Source organism: Schistocerca gregaria, chromosome 6 (assembly GCF_023897955.1).
Source record: "Schistocerca gregaria isolate iqSchGreg1 chromosome 6, iqSchGreg1.2, whole genome shotgun sequence".
Lineage (NCBI taxonomy): Eukaryota > Metazoa > Arthropoda > Insecta > Orthoptera > Acrididae > Schistocerca > Schistocerca gregaria.
The window spans coordinates 178,906,271-178,917,449 of record NC_064925.1 but is presented as its reverse complement, the minus strand read 5'-3'; positions in this window follow the sequence as shown (position 1 = coordinate 178,917,449).

Genomic DNA, 11,179 nt, shown 5'->3' with positions numbered 1-11,179 from the left:
TTTTTGCTTTCTGCTTTGCCAACTAACCTAAGTGCAATGTAAGCATAGTGACTAAACATCTCTGTGGGTGTTGAATCTGGCTGTAACTGTCTTACAATAGTTCCAGGTTACTGTCTGATTAGGTGCTCTCTTTAGCGAGAGATCGACTGGAAAGGTGTGGGTGAGTTAAGAACATTGGAAATTTCGTAATGTCAGTGTAACATCTCGGACATTAGTGCTAATTAACTGTCGTCACTACATGGATTAAAAAAAAAAGGTTGCTAATTCAGTGGATTTCCATCTCAGGTTCTGACCATGACGAATCTAATTATAACGATCATGAAGACAGTACTTCATTCCTTCTGTGCCAGTGAGATAAATTATTGGTACATGCAGTTCTGCCCTGCTTCTCGAGTGTTTCTTGCACCAGAATCAAAGCCTATTGCTGTGTTACTTCTGGGACTGAAAATTTACTACCGATATACGGCATTCTTCACAACATTAACACGAGTGCCAATCTACAACTAATGCTCTATTGCGTAATTTTGAATATTCTACATCAACAAAAGATTTTTGCATTCTGCTTTGCCAACTAACCTAAGTGCAATGTAAGCATAGTGACTCTACATCTCTGTGGGTATTGAATCTGACAGTAACTGTCTTAAAATAGTTCCAGGTTACTGTCTGATTAGGTGCTCTCTTTAGCGAGAGACCGACTGGAGGGTGTGGGTGATTTAAGAACATTCGAAATTTCGTAATGTCAATGTAACATGTCGGACATTAGTGTCTAATTAACTGTCATCACTACATGGGTTTAAAAAGAATTGCTATTTCAGTGGATTTCCATCTCAGGTTCTGACCATGACGAATCTAATTATAACGATCATGAAGACAGTTCTTCATTCCTTCTGTGCCAGTGAGATAAATTATTGGTACATGCAGTTCTGCCCTGCTTCTCGAGTGTTTCTTGCACCAGAATCAAAGCCTATTGCTGTGTTACTTCTGGGACTGAAAATTTACCACCGATATACGGCATTCTTCGCCACATTAACACGAGTGCCAATCTACAACTAATGCTCTATTGCTTAATTTTGAATATTCTACATCAACAAAAGATTTTTGCTTTCTGCTTTGCCAACTAACCTAAGTGCAATGTAAGCATAGTGACTCTACATCTCTGTGGGTGTTGAATCTGGCTGTAACTGTCTTACAATAGTTCCAGGTTACTGTCTGATTAGGTGCTCTCTTTAGCGAGTGATCGACTGGAAAGGTGTGGGTGACTTAAGAACATTGGAAATTTCGTAAAGTCAGTGTAACATCTCGGACATTAGTGCTAAATAACTGTCATCACTACATGGATTAAAAAAAAAGGTTGCTAATTCAGTATATTTCCATCTCAGGTTCTGACCATGACGAATCTAATTATAACGATCATGAAGACAGTACTTCATTCCTTCTGTGCCAGTGAGATAAATTATTGGTACATGCAGTTCTGCCCTGCTTCTCGAGTGTTTCTTGCACCAGAATCAAAGCCTATTGCTGTGTTACTTCTGGGACTGAAAATTTACCACCGATATACGGCATTCTTCGCCACATTAACACGAGTGCCAATCTACAACTAATGCTCTATTGCGTAATTTTGAATATTCTACATCAACAAAAGATTTTTGCATTCTGCTTTGCCAACTAACCTAAGTGCAATGTAAGCATAGTGACTCTACATCTCTGTGGGTGTTGAATCTGGCTGTAACTGTCTTAAAATAGTTCCAGGTTACTGTCTGATTAGGTTCTGTCTTTAGCGAGAGACCGACTGGAGGGTGTGGGTGATTTAAGAACATTCGAAATTTCGTAATGTCAGTGTAACATGTCGGACATTAGTGCTAATTAACTGTCATCACTACATGGGTTTAAAAAGAATTGCTATTTCAGTGGATTTCCATCTGAGGTTCTGACCATGACGAATCTAATTATAACGATCATGAAGACAGTACTTCATTCCTTCTGTGCCAGTGAGATAAATTATTGGTACATGCAGTTCTGCCCTGCTTCTCGAGTGTTTCTTGCACCAGAATCAAAGCTTATTGCTGTGTTACTTCTGGGACTGAAAATTTACCACCGATATACGGCATTCTTCGCCACATTAACACGAGTGCCAATCTACAACTAATGCTCTATTGCTTAATTTTGAATATTCTGCATCAACAAAAGATTTTTGCATTCTGCTTTGCCAACTAACCTAAGTGCAATGTAAGCATAGTGACTCTACATCTCTGTGGGTGTTGAATCTGGCTGTAACTGTCTTACAATAGTTCCAGGTTACTGTCTGATTAGGTGCTCTCTTTAGCGAGAGATCGACTGGAAAGGTGTGGGTGACTTAAGAACATTGAAAATTTCGTAAAGTCAGTGTAACATCTCGGACATTAGTGCTAATTAACTGTCATCACTACATGGATTAAAAAAAAAGGTTTCTAATTCAGTGGATTTCCATCTCAGGTTCTGACCATGACGAATCTAATTATAACGATCATGAAGACAGTACTTCATTCCTTCTGTGCCAGTGAGATAAATTATTGGTAAATGCAGTTCTGCCCTGCTTCTCGAGTGTTTCTTACACCAGAATCAAAGCCTATTGCTGTGTTACTTCTGGGACTGAAAATTTACTACCGATATACGGCATTCTTCACAACAATTAACACGAGTGCCAATCTACAACTAATGCTCTATTGCGTAATTTTGAATATTCTACATCAACAAAAGATTTTTGCATTCTGCTTTGCCAACTAACCTAAGTGCAATGTAAGCATAGTGACTCTACATCTCTGTGGGTATTGAATCTGACAGTAACTGTCTTAAAATAGTTCCAGGTTACTGTCTGATTAGGTGCTCTCTTTAGCGAGAGACCGACTGGAGGGTGTGGGTGATTTAAGAACATTCGAAATTTCGTAATGTCAATGTAACATGTCGGACATTAGTGTCTAATTAACTGTCATCACTACATGGGTTTAAAAAGAATTGCTATTTCAGTGGATTTCCATCTCAGGTTCTGACCATGACGAATCTAATTATAACGATCATGATGACAGTTCTTCATTCCTTCTGTGCCAGTGAGATAAATTATTGGTACATGCAGTTCTGCCCTGCTTCTCGAGTGTTTCTTGCACCAGAATCAAAGCCTATTGCTGTGTTACTTCTGGGACTGAAAATTTACCACCGATATACGGCATTCTTCGCCACATTAACACGAGTGCCAATCTACACCTAATGCTCTATTGCTTAATTTTGAATATTCTACATCAACAAAAGATTTTTGCATTCTGCTTTGCCAACTAACCTAAGTGCAATGTAAGCATAGTGACTCTACATCTCTGTGGGTGTTGAATCTGGCTGTAACTGTCTTACAATAGTTCCAGGTTACTGTCTGATTATGTGCTCTCTTTAGCGAGAGATCGACTGGAAAGGTGTGGGTGACTTAAGAACATTGGAAATTTCGTAAAGTCAGTGTAACATCTCGGACATTAGTGCTAATTAACTGTCATCACTACATGGGTTTATAAAAAGGTTGCTAATTCAGTGGATTTCCATCTCAGGTTCTGACCATGACGAATCTAATTATAACGATCATGAAGACAGTACTTCATTCCTTCGTGCCAGTGAGATAAATTATTGGTACATGCAGTTCTGCCCTGCTTCTCGAGTGTTTCTTGCACCAGAATCAAAGCCTATTGCTGTGTTACTTCTGGGACTGAAAATTTACCACCGATATACGGCATTCTTCGCCACATTAACACGAGTGCCAATCTACAACTAATGCTCTATTGCGTAATTTTGAATATTCTACAACAACAACAGATTTTTGCATTCTGCTTTGCCAACTAACCTAAGTGCAATGTAAGCATAGTGACTCTACATCTCTGTGGGTGTTGAATCTGGCAGTAACTGTTTTAAAATAGTTCCAGGTTACTGTCTGATTAGGTTCTCTCTTTAGCGAGAGATCGACTGGAAAGGTGTGGGTGATTTAAGAACATTCGAAATTTCGTAATGTCAGTGTAACATGTCGGACATTAGTGTCTAATTAACTGTCATCACTACATGGGTTTAAAAAGAATTGCTATTTCAGTGGATTTCCATCTCAGGTTCTGACCATGGCGAATCTAATTATAACGATCATGAAGACAGTTCTTCATTCCTTCTGTGCCAGTGAGATAAATTATTGGTACATGCAGTTCTTCCCTGCTTCTCGAGTGTTTCTTGCACCAGAATCAAAGCCTATTGCTGTGTTACTTCTGGGACTGAAAATTTACCGCCGATATACGGCATTCTTCGCCACATTAACACGAGTGCCAATCTACAACTAATGCTCTATTGCGTAATTTTGAATATTCTACATCAACAAAAGATTTTTGCATTCTGCTTTGCCAACTAACCTAAGTGCAATGTAAGCATAGTGACTCTACATCTCTGTGGGTGTTGAATCTGGCTGTAACTGTCTTAAAATTGTTGAAGGTTACTGTCTGATTAGGTTCTGTCTTTAGCGAGAGACCGACTGGAGGGTGTGGGTGATTTAAGAACATTCGAAATTTCGTAATGTCAGTGTAACATGTCGGACATTAGTGTCTAATTAACTGTCATCACTACATGGGTTTAAAAAAAATTGCTATTTCAGTGGATTTCCATCTCAGGTTCTGACCATGACGAATCTAATTATAACGATCATGAAGACAGTTCTTCATTCCTTCTGTGCCAGTGAGATAAATTATTGGTACATGCAGTTCTGCCCTGCTTCTCGAGTATTTCTTGCACCAGAATCAAAGCTTATTGCTGTGTTACTTCTGGGACTGAAAATTTACCACCGATATACGGCATTCTTCGCCACATTAACACGAGTGCCAATCTACAACTAATGCTCTATTGCGTAATTTTGAATATTCTGCATCAACATCAGAATTTTGCATTCTGCTTTGCCAACTAACCTAAGTGCAATGTAAGCATAGTGACTCTACATCTCTGTGGGTGTTGAATCTGGCTGTAACTGTCTTACAATAGTTCCAGGTTACTGTCTGCTTAGGTGCTCTCTTTAGCGAGAGATCGACTGGAAAGGTGTGGCTGACTTAAGAACATTGGAAATTTCGTAAAGTCAGTGCAACATCTCGGACATTAGTGCTAATTAACTGTCATCACTACATGGATTAAAAAAAAAGGTTGCTAATTCAGTATATTTCCATCTCAGGTTCTGACCATGACGAATCTAATTATAACGATCATGAAGACAGTACTTCATTCCTTCTGTGCCAGTGAGATAAATTATTGGTACATGCAGTTCTGCCCTGCTTCTCGAGTGTTTCTTGCACCAGAATCAAAGCTTATTGCTGTGTTACTTCTGGGACTGAAAATTTACCACCGATATACGGCATTCTTCGCCACATTAACACGAGTGCCAATCTACAACTAATGCTCTATTGCGTAATTTTGAATATTCTGCATCAACATCAGAATTTTGCATTCTGCTTTGCCAACTAACCTAAGTGCAATGTAAGCATAGTGACTCTACATCTCTGTGGGCGTTGAATCTGGCTGTAACTGTCTTACAATAGTTCCAGGTTACTGTCTGATTAGGTGCTCTCTTTAGCGAGAGATCGACTGGAAAGGTGTGGGTGACTTAAGAACATTGAAAATTTCGTAAAGTCAGTGTAACATCTCGGACATTAGTGCTAATTAACTGTCGTCACTACATGGATTAAAAAAAAAGGTTGCTAATTCAGTGGATTTCCATCTCAGGTTCTGACCATGACGAATCTAATTATAACGATCATGAAGACAGTACTTCATTCCTTCTGTGCCAGTGAGATAAATTATTGGTAAATGCAGTTCTGCCCTGCTTCTCGAGTGTTTCTTACACCAGAATCAAAGCCTATTGCTGTGTTACTTCTGGGACTGAAAATTTACTACCGATATACGGCATTCTTCACAACATTAACACGAGTGCCAATCTACAACTAATGCTCTATTGCGTAATTTTGAATATTCTACATCAACAAAAGATTTTTGCATTCTGCTTTGCCAACTAACCTAAGTGCAATGTAAGCATAGTGACTCTACATCTCTGTGGGTATTGAATCTGACAGTAACTGTCTTAAAATAGTTCCAGGTTACTGTCTGATTAGGTGCTCTCTTTAGCGAGAGACCGACTGGAGGGTGTGGGTGATTTAAGAACATTCGAAATTTCGTAATGTCAATGTAACATGTCGGACATTAGTGTCTAATTAACTGTCATCACTACATGGGTTTAAAAAGAATTGCTATTTCAGTGGATTTCCATCTCAGGTTCTGACCATGGCGAATCTAATTATAACGATCATGAAGACAGTTCTTCATTCCTTCTGTGCCAGTGAGATAAATTATTGGTACATGCAGTTCTGCCCTGCTTCTCGAGTGTTTCTTGCACCAGAATCAAAGCCTATTGCTGTGTTACTTCTGGGACTGAAAATTTACCACCGATATACGGCATTCTTCGCCACATTAACACGAGTGCCAATTTACAACTAATGCTCTGTTGCGTAATTTTGAATATTCTACATCAACAAAAGATTTTTGCTTTCTGCTTTGCCAACTAACCTAAGTGCAATGTAAGCATAGTGACTCTACATCTCTGTGGGTGTTGAATCTGGCTGTAACTGTCTTACAATAGTTCCAGGTTACTGTCTGATTAGGTGCTCTCTTTAGCGAGAGATCGACTGGAAAGGTGTGGGTGACTTAAGAACATTGGAAATTTCGTAATGTCAGTGTAACATCTCGGACATTAGTGCTAATTAACTGTCATCACTACATGGATTAAAAAAAAAGGTTGCTAATTCAGTGGATTTCCATCTCAGGTTCTGACCATGACGAATCTAATTATAACGATCATGAAGACAGTTCTTCATTCCTTCTGTGCCAGTGAGATAAATTATTGGTACATGCAGTTCTGCCCTGCTTCTCGAGTATTTCTTGCACCAGAATCAAAGCTTATTGCTGTGTTACTTCTGGGACTGAAAATTTACCACCGATATACGGCATTCTTCGCCACATTAACACGAATGCCAATCTACAACTAATGCTCTATTGCGTAATTTTGAATATTCTGCATCAACATCAGAATTTTGCATTCTGCTTTGCCAACTAACCTAAGTGCAATGTAAGCATAGTGACTCTACATCTCTGTGGGTGTTGAATCTGGCTGTAACTGTCTTAAAATAGTTGAAGGTTACTGTCTGATTAGGTTCTGTCTTTAGCGAGAGACCGACTGGAGGGTGTGGGTGATTTAAGAACATTCGAAATTTCGTAATGTCAGTGTAACATGTCGGACATTAGTGTCTAATTAACCGTCATCACTACATGGGTTTAAAAAGAATTGCTATTTCAGTGGATTTCCATCTCAGGTTCTGACCATGACGAATCTAATTATAACGATCATGAAGACAGTTCTTCATTCCTTCTGTGCCAGTGAGATAAATTATTGGTACATGCAGTTCTGCCCTGCTTCTCGAGTATTTCTTGCACCAGAATCAAAGCTTATTGCTGTGTTACTTCTGGGACTGAAAATTTACCACCGATATACGGCATTCTTCGCCACATTAACACGAGTGCCAATCTACAACTAATGCTCTATTGCGTAATTTTGAATATTCTGCATCAACAACAGAACTTTGCATTCTGCTTTGCCAACTAACCTAAGTGCAATGTAAGCATAGTGACTCTACATCTCTGTGGCTGTTGAATCTGGCTGTAACTGTCTTACAATAGTTCCAGGTTACTGTCTGATTAGGTGCTCTCTTTAGCGAGAGATCGACTGGAAAGGTGTGGGTGACTTAAGAACATTGGAAATTTCGTAAAGTCAGTGTAACATCTCGGACATTAGTGCTAATTAACTGTCATCACTACATGGGTTTAAAAAAAGGTTGCTAATTCAGTGGATTTCCATCTCAGGTTCTGACCATGACGAATCTAATTATAACGATCATGAAGACAGTTCTTCATTCCTTCTGTGCCAGTGAGACAAATTATTGGTATATGCAGTTCTGCCCTGCTTCTCGAGTGTTTCTTGCACCAGAATCAAAGCCTATTGCTGTGTTACTTCTGGGACTGAAAATTTACCACCGATATACGGCATTCTTCGCCACATTAACACGAGTGCCAGTCTACAACTAATGCTCTATTGCGTAATTTTGAATATTCTGCATCAACAACAGAATCTTGCATTCTGCTTTGCCAACTAACCTAAGTGCAATGTAAGCATAGTGACTCTACATCTCTGTGGGTGTTGAATCTGGCTGTAACTGTCTTACAATAGTTCCAGGTTACTGTCTGATTAGGTGCTCTCTTTAGCGAGAGATCGACTGGAAAGGTGTGGGTGACTTAAGAACATTGGAAATTTCGTAAAGTCAGTGTAACATCTCGGACATTAGTGCTAATTAACTGTCATCACTACATGGATTAAAAAAAAAGGTTGCTAATTCAGTGGATTTCCATCTCAGGTTCTGACCATGACGAATCTAATTATAACGATCATGAAGACAGTACTTCATTCCTTCTGTGCCAGTGAGATAAATTATTGGTACATGCAGTTCTGCCCTGCTTCTCGAGTGTTTCTTGCACCAGAATCAAAGCCTATTGCTGTGTTACTTCTGGGACTGAAAATTTACTACCGATATACGGCATTCTTCACAACATTAACACGAGTGCCAATCTACAACTAATGCTCTATTGCGTAATTTTGAATATTCTACATCAACAAAAGATTTTTGCATTCTGATTTGCCAACTAACCTAAGTGCAATGTAAGCATAGTGACTCAACATCTCTGTGGCTGTTGAATCTGGCTGTAACTGTCTTACAATAGTTCCAGGTTACTGTCTGATTAGGTGCTCTCTTTAGCGACAAACCGACTGGAGGGTGTGGGTGATTTAAGAACATTCGAAATTTCGTAATGTCAGTGTAACATGTCGGACATTAGTGTCTAATTAACTGTCATCACTACATGGGTTTAAAAAGAATTGCTATTTCAGTGGATTTCCATCTCTGGTTCTGACCATGACGAATCTAATTATAACGATCATGAAGACAGTTCTTCATTCCTTCTGTGCCAGTGAGATAAATCATTGGTACATGCAGTTCTGCCCTGCTTCTCGAGTGTTTCTTGCACCAGAATCAAAGCCTATTGCTGTGTTACTTCTGGGACTGAAAATTTACCACCGATATACGGCATTCTTCGCCACATTAACACGAGTGCCAATCTACAACTAATGCTCTATTGCTTAATTTTGAATATTCTACATCAACAAAAGATTTTTGCATTCTGCTTTGCCAACTAACCTAAGTGCAATGTAAGCATAGTGACTCTACATCTCTGTGGGTGTTGAATCTGGCTGTAACTGTCTTAAAATAGTTCCAGGTTACTGTCTGATTAGGTGCTCTCTTTAGCGAGAGACCGACTGGAGGGTGTGGGTGATTTATGAACATTCGAAATTTCGTAATATCAGTGTAACATGTCGGACATTAGTGTCTAAGTAACTGTCATCACTACATGGGTTTAAAAAGAATTGCTATTTCAGTGGATTTCCATCTCAGGTTCTGACCATGACGAATCTAATTATAACGATCATGAAGACAGTTCTTCATTCCTTCTGTGCCAGTGAGATAAATTATTGGTACATGCAGTTCTGCCCTGCTTCTCGAGTGTTTCTTGCACCAGAATCAAAGCCTATTGCTGTGTTACTTCTGGGACTGAAAATTTACTACCGATATACGGCATTCTTCACAACATTAACACGAGTGCCAATCTACAACTAATGCTCTATTGCGTAATTTTGAATATTCTACATCAACAACAGATTTTTGCATTCTGCTTTGCCGACTGACCTAAGTGTAATGTAAGCATAGAGACTCTACATCTCTGTGGGTGTTGAATCTGGCAGTAACTGTCTTAAAATAGTTCCAGGTTACTGTCTGATTAGGTTCTCTCTTTAGCGAGAGACCGACTGGAGGATGTGGGTGATTTAAGAACATTCGAAATTTCGTAATGTCAGTGTAACATGTCGGACATTAGTGTCTAATTAACTGTCATCACTACATGGGTTTAAAAAGAATTGCTATTTCAGTGGATTTCCATCTGAGGTTCTGACCATGACGAATCTAATTATAACGATCATGAAGACAGTACTTCATTCCTTCTGTGCCAGTGAGATAAATTATTGGTACATGCAGTTCTGCCCTGCTTCTCGAGTGTTTCTTGCACCAGAATCAAAGCCTATTGCTGTGTTACTTCTGGGACTGAAAATTTACTACCGGAATACGTCATTCTTCGCCACATTAACACGAGTGCCAATCTACAACTAATGCTCTATTGCGTAATTTTGAATATTCTACATCAACAAAAGATTTTTGCATTCTGCTTTGCCAACTAACCTAAGTGCAATGTAAGCATAGTGACTCTACATCTCTGTGGCTGTTGAATCTGGCTGTAACTGTCTTACAATAGTTCCAGGTTACTGTCTGATTAGGTTCTCTCTTTAGCGAGAGACCGACTGGAGGGTGTGGGTGATTTAAGAACATTCGAAATTTCGTAATGTCAGTGTAACATGTCGGACATTAGTGTCTAATTAACTGTCATCACTACATGGGTTTAAAAAAAGGTTGCTAATTCAGTGGATTTCCATCTCAGGTTCTGACCATGACGAATCTAATTATAAGGATCATGAAGACAGTACTTCATTCCTTCTGTGCCAGTGAGATAAATTATTGGTACATGCAGTTCTGCCCTGCTTCTCGAGTGTTTCTTGCACCAGAATCAAAGCCTATTGCTGTGTTACTTCTGGGACTGAAAATTTACTACCGATATACGGCATTCTACACAACATTAACACGAGAGCCAATCTACAACTAATGCTCTATTGCGTAATTTTGAATATTCTACATCAACAAAAGCTTTTTGCATTCTGCTTTGCCAACTAACCTAAGTGCAATGTAAGCATAGTGACTCTACATCTCTGTGGCTGTTGAATCTGGCTGTAACTGTCTTACAATAGTTCCAGGTTACTGTCTGATTAGGTGCTCTCTTTAGCGAGAGATCGACTGGAAAGGTGTGGGTGACTTAAGAACATTGGAAATTTCGTAAAGTCAGTGTAACATCTCGGACATTAGTGCTAATTAACTGTCATCACTACATG